This window comes from Macrobrachium rosenbergii, chromosome 22 (genome assembly GCF_040412425.1).
Source record: "Macrobrachium rosenbergii isolate ZJJX-2024 chromosome 22, ASM4041242v1, whole genome shotgun sequence".
NCBI lineage: Eukaryota > Metazoa > Arthropoda > Malacostraca > Decapoda > Palaemonidae > Macrobrachium > Macrobrachium rosenbergii.
Window position 1 is genome coordinate 9,340,313 of NC_089762.1, and position 10,883 is coordinate 9,351,195.

General features: G+C 38.1%; 1 pseudogene; it reads left to right on the forward strand.

Annotated features, from left to right (window-relative positions):
• Positions 1–5,623: 5,623 nt before the first annotated feature.
• The window catches only part of LOC136850358 (limbic system-associated membrane protein-like), a 21,398-nt pseudogene continuing 16,138 nt past the window's right edge, over positions 5,624–10,883 (forward strand).

The window sequence follows — 10,883 nt, forward strand, 5'->3', positions numbered from 1 at the left end:
TCTCTTCCTAATAAGTATGCTGATACCTTTTCACCTTCTACCCTGTCTTTTAGTTTTGCTCGTAGTTTAATGCCCTCACAAAACTCATTCTGTCTGGATGTCATTCACTCTGTCTTTAATCACCCTTATTTCTTCAAAGTCAGTTCCACCAGCATTAGCTTTTGCATACAATTGTTTCAGTCTTCCCTGCAACATATTTAGAAGTCCATATTTTTCTTGCGACATAAATTTCGACATTCTTATAAAAAACTTTTTACATTCCATTTTTGCAAAATCCCACCATGATATCAAATTATCAAAAATTCCTTTTCTAGCCACAATATGACTCCAAACTACACTGAAATTCTCCTCAGTTTCTTTAAAACCCAAAACTTTTTGTTAAGCCTCAAAAACCTCTACCAAATTTTACATTTTGTACATTAAATTTAAGTAAACCATGCTGTGATCTGAGCAGCTGATAGGTATTGTTTCCCATGACTTTATATGGTTAGATAGCCTTTTAACATATTATACTCTGTCTATTCTTGACCCGTAGTTATTTTTAACAAAAGTATATTCAGGTAACTTGTGACAACCTATGGTTATGTCTTTCAATCCTACTTGCTTTATCAAGTTCCTTGAGCTTTTGACTGTAAATGAACATTTTCTGAACTACTGTCTCGAAGAGAGGTCACACAGTTAAAATCTCCACCTAATATTAAGTTTTCACTGTTATTCCTTAAATAAAATAACAATTTATTTCGAAAGAATTCTTCTCGTTCTGGTATTTTGTTTGTTCCTGATGGAGCTTACAAGTTCAGCAGAGGAATGGTGATACCATTAAACTCAATCTTAATACTAATTACTTGCCCTTCTCCATCAATTTCCTGATTCAAGACCTTAATGCTAGGACACTTTCTAATATATATCGCAGTTCCACCTTTCAAATTAGTACAACAGTTAATAAAGACATCATAATCATTAGATTGGTAAATCAAGTCTTTGACATTTTTAATATTATGCTCCTGCAACATCAATACATCAATTCTGTGAAATCTCATGAGAGAGTCAACTCACATCTGTTTGTTAACTACATTAAGTCCATTTACGTTTAAGGTGGTTACCGTCAGCGCCATGATTATAAAGAGGTTTACCACCCACTTATCCATTACGAACTTGTATTTTTACTATTCACCTTTCGTCGTTTTCTTTCACGATCATCCTTCAAATTTCTCTCATCACTTCTATGCATTTTGTCATTAGTGTCTTTATTTTTTTGATATAACCATTTTCCCATTATTTTCCACATGTACTTTCCACTTTTCAGTATTCCTATCTTCACTTTGTTCTTTGTGAATAAATTCCTCAATCCGCTTCTCAACGTCATCAGCTTCGTTCATCATTTCCCTTTCCAGGCTCTCATCGGTCAACATGTCTTCTGCTATATCGTTGTATTCAGTTGTCATATTTTCGTCGAAATTATTCCTGATCACTTCCTCCCTCATGACTGGTTTTCCCTACTGCTTCTGCTTCAATACTTGACAGTTCCGTATCATTTCGCTCACGATGAATCTCCACTATTTTTTCTATTTCCGTTTTATCAGACTTCTCGGTTTCTTTTTCCTTTACAATGTTGTTTTGTATCCCATATTCAGATACAGTTACGTCTTCATTATCGGACTCATTTATATGCATGTCTTCATTATCGGATTCATTTATATGCTAAGAATTAGCTGGCATTGCAATGCTTACGCGTTCTAACTTACCATCATTATCTGTGTCACCCGAGACATGGTCTTTATCAATTAAATATTTTGAGTTAGCATCTGTGTTGTCTTCAGCATTTTGAATTTCTTTATCTTGGTTCAGTTTAAATGTTTTTCATTATCACCAGTGCAATCTTGAGTTTGATCCTTTACTCTAAATCCGGGATTCTCCTTCGCTTTTCTGTTCCATTTTCCTATTTCCGGGAAGTGCGTTTCCTTATCCGTCAATTCCTCCCTTAATGTGTTCTCTGTAACACAGTTTTCCACTACTGTAGATGATCTTCTTCACTTCCACATTTATAGCAGGTTCTGCTCTGTCCGCTGTACATGAAGGACACCGAATGTCCTGCTATCCTAACAGACGATGGAATGTTATTCTTGATTTCCATTTTTGCTGTTCTTATCCCATTCAATAAACCGCTTCCTTTTCCTAGCGTGTGTTGGTTATTCCTTATCCATATTACCTTTCCATATCCTTCAAGTACGGATTCTATCATCTGGTTGTCCATGTCAAAAGGTGCCTATCTGATTGATACAAAGGAGTAGCTTGCTCCCATGTTCACTATTTTCACAGTAATCCCATTACCGATCTGAAGTTCCTTCTCATCGTATTCACTGATGAACTTTTCATATATAACACCGCGAGCTGAATTTCATGATAAACCTATTCCTAGGCATCAACTGGAATCCTATCAAGTCGCAAGTTTCAATTCAAAGAATCTCAAAAATTACTATACAAACTGTTTCATTGCCAGGTTTGCTTGAAAAAATCAACCCAATGGAGTCCTTTCTCCTGGTTTGAGGATAGAATCGTGACGTCACCGTTGGGCGGTCTCACGGCTTACGTCACTCATAGCCTCGGGGCATGCGCCATGCAGCCTTTCCGGCGATGAGTGACGGACGACCACTGATTCACTTTTTATCCTCAAAAAGCAACTAAGTCTAAACACATATTTATTTATTTTTATTTATGTATTTTGTTATTTATTTTTATTTATTTATTTTTTTATTTAGTTTTATTTATTTATTTATTTTTATGTATTTATTTTTATTTATTTTATTTTTTTATTTATTTATTTTCACTAAACACAACTATAAACTCTTTACAGTTATTGGTTCCTTGTACCTTTATGATTCCTGTAGCAACTCTACATCACTAGGAAACCATCAAAAGACAGGGAAAGGCTTGGAAAAAGAACGGAATACAATCACAGCCGTGTTTACACTTCGACGATTCTACTTCCTTTTTTCTGGCGCCAGAAAATTTGAGAAGTTTCCGATTACAATACGGACTGGTGATATACTGAAACAGACTCTGACGTGCGCTACAAGCAGGGGTTATGTTATAAGCAGGGGTTATGAGTATTCACAGGTTAGCTTTGGAATACTGAAATGACAAATTGAAACTACCAGAGCTTAGTGTGTCAGACTATATTCAAGCTGCGGTGGGTTCAGTAAGAGTGAGCATAAAACAAGTATGGCTATTATAGAACTTGAAATGCTGGAGTTCGTCTTTTCTGCCAAACTTCGATCAAAAAGTTTTAGACCTATTATTTTGGCAGCAATGTTGCATGTTTATTTGTTCAAGGTAAATGTGACTTAGATTACTAGCTGATTGCTTTGAACCTGCGATTACTGTTGTTGTTTCTTTGTTCCCTTGATATTTTGGGTCAGTTTTACTAATGTTATAAACTCTGTTCAGTTTGTGGTCATGGAAGTAAAACTTGATGACAGCTAATTTAATTTTCTGAATTAATTATTTAAATTATTTAAAGTTATTTAAAGTAGAATGAGGCAGAACCTAACACCTCAATCACAGCATGACCCATTTTAGGGCTAAGTTTCCCTGTTTGCCCATCTTTAATGTTGTTATAGATTAAGCAAAATATTTGTTGGCACGGGCTCTCACTCCTAAAGCAGCCCATAAAAAGTTAAGTATATCTTAGTTTAACCAGACCACTGAGCTGGTTAACAGCTCTCCTAGGGCTGGCCCGAAGGATTAGACTTATTTTTACGTGGCTAAGAACCAACTTGTTACCTAGCAACGGGACCTACAGTTTATTGTGGAATCGGAACCACATTATGACGAGAAATGAATTTCTATCACCAGAAATAAATTCCTCTAATTCTTCATTGGCGGCTCGGAGAGTCGAACGCTGGGCCAACAGCATGCCAGTCGAAAGCTCTACCACCCCTCCAAAGAAGAACTAAAGCAGCCTATAAGCAGTATCAGTCTGCATAGAGAGAGAAAACGAGAACAAGTATTGCAGAAGGAACAGAAAAGGAAGGAACCATTAGTATAACTGAGCAGAAAAGTGTAAGTGATTGACGTTGAAAGTCTTCTAGACTTCAAGAATTCTGGTCGTTTGATATTCCTGCTTATCTTACTATTGCACTTGAAATTTTCGACTTTTTATTCATGCTTCAATACTGAGGTTTAAAGAATCTACAGCTAACGACTGCAACAGCATACATGTTTCCCTTCTGTTGTTGCTTACCTTGAAATTTTATAGGAAGCCCAATTCCCCTTCCTTCAAGCAACAAACCTCTTGCATACGTTCTTATTCGAAGCCTCTGATAAGTGACTTATTGTTATCTGAAGGTTTTCAGACTTGCAGCTGAAGATTGAACGTCTTCTTTTACGTTTCTTAGTTTATAGTGGCACTAAGGGAAACAGCTTAGCTTTGTTTCCTTCTCCCTCTCAAAGAAAGTTTATCGAGACAGACACCTGTTGCACAGCTCTCTGACAACCAAACTTCAATACAAAGTCCTTACTTAGAACTCAGGTTTCGCTTACTTTGATTTTTTTGTTGCTCAGACCTAAGTATCTACGGCATTTCGTTTAAAAGTTTTTTTGACACACCGAGAACTTGAGACGTCCTTGTCTACTGTAGTGAGGTATTGGTACTTTCACCTCTTGTCTCATGTAAGGATAATGTTGCATATCTTTGTCACATTTTGTTTGGTGCCTTTCGTGTGATAGTATTAAGATATCATTAGGAGGAAAGACCAGTTGGGGCAGCTGATTTAAAATAACTATCAACTGGAAATGGAAAATTCGTTTTCCTTGGGGAAGGTATTTTGGAATTGGATACTTTTAAGAGTAAGACAATTCTTAATGTTCTCTACCGTTTCTCTCTCTCTCTCCGCCATATTTGTCACCCGCAACAATCGTCTAACAACTAGGTACATAGTTCATTGCTTAGGTCAACTGAAGAACACTGGATATTTAGGAAACGAGCCCATCAGTTTCGCCTCGTCCGGTTGGAATTTCGAACTCAGTTCGTCCAGCTGCTAGCTAGAACAGCTGTCACCAAGTTACGAGGAGAGAGAGAGAGAGAGAGAGAGAGAGAGAGAGAGAGAGAGAGAGAGAGAGAGAGAGACAGACAGACAGACAGAGAGAGACAGAGAGAGAGAGAGGGGATGAATGCAGTTTCCGACTGACTCAACGTACTAGAGTATTCTCTTAGCTAGTCAAATACTTATGATTTCTAGCAATATCTTTATAAAAAAATGAGGTAATCGAAATCCCACCTGTAAGTATCAAATCTTGAATTTGATTTAACTGAGGTCGGATTTATGATAAGGCAATTTAATTACCTTAGATTTCAGTCCAATGTAAATGTTTTCTATTTTTGCCATGAGGGCGGAGCGAAGGATAGTGCCCGGTGGCGTGATTTTTTTTTTTTTTTTTTGTTTTTTAATATGAACATTTAATGTAAGAGACAGATATCAGTCACTTTCTGTTTCTTTTCCCTAAAATGTCTTGCTTAAGAGAGAGAGGATTACCCATGATTATTATTATTTCACTGGATGAAACCTATTCACATGAAGCAAGCACACAGAGGCCACTGACTTGAAATTTAAGCTTCCAAAGAATGTTGGTTTCAACCTCCTACCGCCGACCCCACACTGCAGCAGTAACCCCTTATGATACAGAGATCCGGTGATTTTCCATTGTCGGGGGGAGGCGCGAACCCGCGACATCCGAGCGGCATGTCACGACACTAGCCACCATACCAGCATAGAATCGCTGAGGTGGGGACTGCAAGAAGTCCGTAAATGGCGTGAGATTTCAGACGTGTGATGTGACTCCTGCGGTGAACGAGAGACGATGAAAATTATGAGGCTGAGAAGATTGGAAACAGAATTGACCATGGACACTGATTCTGATGAGTTGCAAATAAAATGGGATTTTATAGATATTAAATCATGGAAATTAAACATCTGAAATTCAGTGAAGATAGAACCGTATGTTTGTAAGGAAGGGGTGATCTTGGGAGGCCCAGAGGCGTTTCGAGACTCAGTGACTGAGGTACTTGAAATCATAGGTGGGATTCAGTCAACATCTTGCGGTGATATTTTAGAGACTTTAAAAGATCTGCTCCAAGACTGCATCGAGAACATATTACAGTAACAACATTTATACTAACCTAGCCATTTGTGTGTGGGGTCGGGTAAACCGCCCCCCCCCCCAAAAAAAAAAAAAAAAACTCAGTACTGATCACAGCTTTTATAAATGCGGAGGGCTGAAGTTAGGAAAGTCATCCATTCATATAACAGCTGAAAACACTCAATTATGAAATAAGCTGTTTAACATAAAAGCAACTGGATGAAGCTCATTAGAAACAGCCACCTCGACTAGGGAGTAAGCCAAAAGAAGAAGAAGAAGAAGAAGAAGAAGAAGAAGAAGAAGAAGAAGAAGAAGAAGAAGAAGAAGAAGAAGAAGAAGAAGAAACAATAACAATGAGTGACTGCTGCATCATCGAAAACAGTGTTAATGATACAAAATAAATTAACATGAATTGTTTTTAAAGGCAGCGTCGTGCCGACCGTCTTTTCCGAAGGAAGGGCCCGAGAATTAAACCAACCTGTGATTCTGATTCAATCTGCATCCTGTTGACAATGCAGAAGTCGGATCTGTCATCGTTGCTTATTGACTGCTACAAATAATGTCCACTCCGAGGAGGCACATTAACTTAAGTTAGACAGGTAGAAATTCTTTCTCTCTCTCTCTCTCTCTCTCTCTCTCTCTCTCTCTCTCTCTCTCTCTCTCTGCCTCCCCCACCCCCAATTCTCTCTCTCCTTTCCTCCCTCCCTCCCCCTCTCTCTCTTATTGGCTCCCATCTCTCTCTCTCTCTCTCTCTCTCTCTCTCTCTCTCTCTCTCTCTCTCTCTCTCTCTCTCTCTTGTTATGAATACGGCCACAAGATGAACTGTGACAAGAATGGTTTTGACTAGCATGAAGGCCAAGAAGAGTTTAGCGATGAAATAGCTGTTGTCCATGTAAATGCCCAGTCTTTGCTACGACCTAAACTTGAATTAGAACTGATGCTTAATTAATGAACAAAATAGCGATACTTTCTGCATTAGTGAGACATGGCTGTATCCTTCTGTGAAGGACGAATTTGTACAACATTTACCGCCAAAACCATGGTCGAGGAGGAGGAGGAGGAGGAGGGGAGGAGGAGGAGCAGCGTGTTTATTCGTTAAGAACAAACCTGAAGGTCACCGAACTGAACTTAGGTATTGAGGAGAAACAAGGTAAGTGGAAGAGAAGTGGATCTCTGTCTAGCACCGAAAGCTTCCATCTATGACCATAGGTTGCCTGTATCGTCACCCGAAGGCTCCTGCTACTTCTTTTCATTATAGTCTACATATTTTCAAAGAAATCCTTTTAAGCAACAAACCAGTTTTTATATATAGTGACTTTAATGACGATCTGCCAAAAAAAGGACAACAAAATGTTGAAACTTCTTAGGAACTTGAATTTTGATCAGATAACAAATAAACCAGCAAGAATGACCTCTACTTCAGCATCTTTAATTGATCTGCTAATAACTCATTCTAAACACCTGGTAATTAGGTCCGATGTACGACCAAGTTCTGTAGCAAATCACGAGGCACCAGCAGTCATGGCAACTTTGAATATTCGTAAGCCCAAAAATTTAGGTGCTTAAAAGATTACTGTCAAGGTACTCTTTGTACTTTACTTATGAAAGAAGTACCTTGATTAAATGGAATATTAAACACTGACGATGTGGCTATCCAAGTAGGAATTTTAACCAGTGTTTTTACTTTATGTACTGATGCATGCGCACCAATTGTGGTGAGAGAAATAACTCGTCCTCCTGCCCCGTGGATAACAGATGACATAAAAGAGACCATGAGAGAAAGAGAGATCAAGTGCACAAAGTTCTCAAGACGCAGAGAGAAGCATAAAGAAAGAGCTCAAGAAGAAAGTAAACTCGCTGCTAGCTGATGGTAGGAAGCAATGCTACAAACAAGAATTTCAAAAGGCTAAAGGTGACTTATCTAGTTCTTGGAAGATGACAAAAAGTATGCTTTTTAACAGTTCCAACAGATATAATAATGAAGAGACCATATGTGATACCGAAAACGATTTGGACAAGAAAGCTGAGAAATTCCATGATTTCTCTGCAGAGGTCGGGAGAAAAACATTTTAGAAAACCCAGGAAGGGGAAGTGAGTGACAACACTTTTGAAACAGCCCATGATACGTAACAAGAGTCTTACCAGTTTCAGTAATAACAAATTTAAAAGACACCAATGCTTTTTATGGATCTGATGGCATTTCCCTGCGATTTATGAGAGATGTGCTATTCATAATTGCATTTTATCTTACGGCGATAGTTAACACGTCAATAGCAACCAATACTTATCCAAAACTACGGAAATATCCCCACGTCATCCCTATTTTGAAAAGCGGAAATGCCGACGACGTCGTCAGTTATCAACCAGTTGCTTTACTACCAACTCTATAGAAAGTGCTTGAAGGAAAGGTTATTTATTGCCAATCAGTTGACTGAATTCTTAGAAAACAATAGACTTATTTCAGAGAGCCAACACGGTTTCAGGCCAAAATTATCTACAGAAACTGCCATAATGAAAATATCAGATGAAATCTACAAAAATATGGACACTAAGAAAGTATCCTTACTTTTACTGCTGGATCTTTCAAAAGCTTTCGACGACAGTGTAAATCATACTGTTTTATTGAAGAAATGCACAACGATGAATATTGACCCTAGCTGGTTTGAGAACTATCTAGATAACAGATCCCAGTCAGCTAGACTAAACGACGTCGTTTCAACTCGTAAAAATATAAATTTTGGAGTCCCTCGCGGATCAATTCTCGGTCCTACAATTTTTTTTTAATATATGTCAATGATCTAATAAAATCGTTACCAGGCTGCGTCATCATCTAGTATGCTGACGATACTCAAATCTTGATAGAAGGTGATATAAATAATATGACAGGCCTTATTTACAGAGCGGAAGAAATTTTGAACAGAGCCAAGTGTTATTTTCAAAAGAATGGTTTGCTTCTTAATTAGAATAAAACACAGCTTATTTTTATGGGATGTAGGCAATATGTATCAGAAATTGGGGGCAACCTCCAAATTAATTTTAATGGAGACATCGCTAAGCCAGTGACGACTGTAGAAAACCTGGGTGTTTACTTTGACAGATACATGAGCTTTGAACCACGTATAGACGAAGTTTACAAGAAAGTAATGGGTACTTTCACATTTTTAAATAGGGTAAAAGAATAATTTGAACAATCTACACGTATAATAGTTATTAAGTCACTAGCAATGAGTCTCATTTATTACTGCTTGAAAGGTTGGGGAGTGACCAATATTACACAGATACAGAAAATTCAAAAGCTTCAAAGTTTGCAGCTCGTGTAGCTATTGGCAATATAAGAAAATATGAACATACTTCTCCATTTCTGAAATGACTGGAGCGGCTAAAAACAATGGATAAATATGTTCTAGATATATGTATCCTTGTATTTAAAACCTTGAAAAATAAATTCCCGACTGGTTATATAGTTTTCCAACAGTAAATTCTGTTAAGAGGGATTATTACCAGTCAGGGGTAAGACCTATTCGTACGTAGAGCCAAAACTGGTATTGGATCACGACAAGTGTATATACGAGGGCCAGGTCTATATAATAAAGTTCCACGTAATTTTACAGAAACTGGTTCTCTGTTCACCTTTAAAAGATAATCTCAAGAAATTGCTTTTAGAACAATTAATCTTTTTAAAAACATTTTGAGTGGTATTTTCCTGCACGTTAATTTTATCTACTGATCTTGTTGTACGTGGTACAGCTTGAGAATGTTGCCGTTGTGTGTTCTTATTGTGTGTAACACCGTGTGCATTTGTGATTTTGATGTGTAGAATACCCAGTGTATATTGGAAATAAAGATTATTATTATTATTATTATTATTATTATTATTATTATTATTATTATTATTATTATTCCCTCTCTCTCGTTGCATCCCTCCCTCCCTCTCCACTCTCTCTCTCTCTCTCTCTCTCTCTCTCTCTCTCTCTCTCTCTCTCTCTCTCCCCTCCCTGCCCCTCTCCCTCCCCCACTCTCTCTCTGAATGGGGTGCAAGATTTCATTTGGGCTGCTCAGCGACGTTCCAACGTAGCCACCTTGGCACCACTCAGTTCAGTTGGCCTGCAAATTCCGTTGCGAGAAGGTGTGTGCCGCTGAGCTCTCCGGTCAGTTCCAACAGTGATCGTGACTGCCTTTAAGTACGAATTGCCACAGACGACTGAAACTAATGCTATGCTCGTTCGAAAATGATTTCCATACATTTTTCTGAGTTGATGAAAAAGTCTTTGGCAAATGTTTGTGGAATATTTATAGACTGAAAAATGAAGTTGAATGCCACAACTAATAAGTAAAAAATATGCGCCGAAGTTTCTTCGGCGCAATCGAGCTTTCGGTACAGCCGCTACAGCGTATAATCAAGGCCACCGAAAATAGATCTATCTTTCGGTGGTCTCGGTAAATGCTGAATGAGCCGCGGCCCGTGAAACTTTAACCACGGCCCGGTGATGGCCTGCCCTGTATCGATGCCAGAAGCACGATAATGGCTAACTTTAACCTTAAATAAAATAAAAAAACTACTAATGGTAGAGGACTGCAATTTAGTATGTTTGATGATTGGAGGGTGGATGATCAACATACCAATTTGCAGCCCTCTGAGGACGGACAGAAAAAGTACGGACGTACAGACAAATAGCTACCTCAATAGTTTTCTTTCACAGAAAACTAAAAATGAAAGTTACTGGAATTCATCTTAATTCTTAACT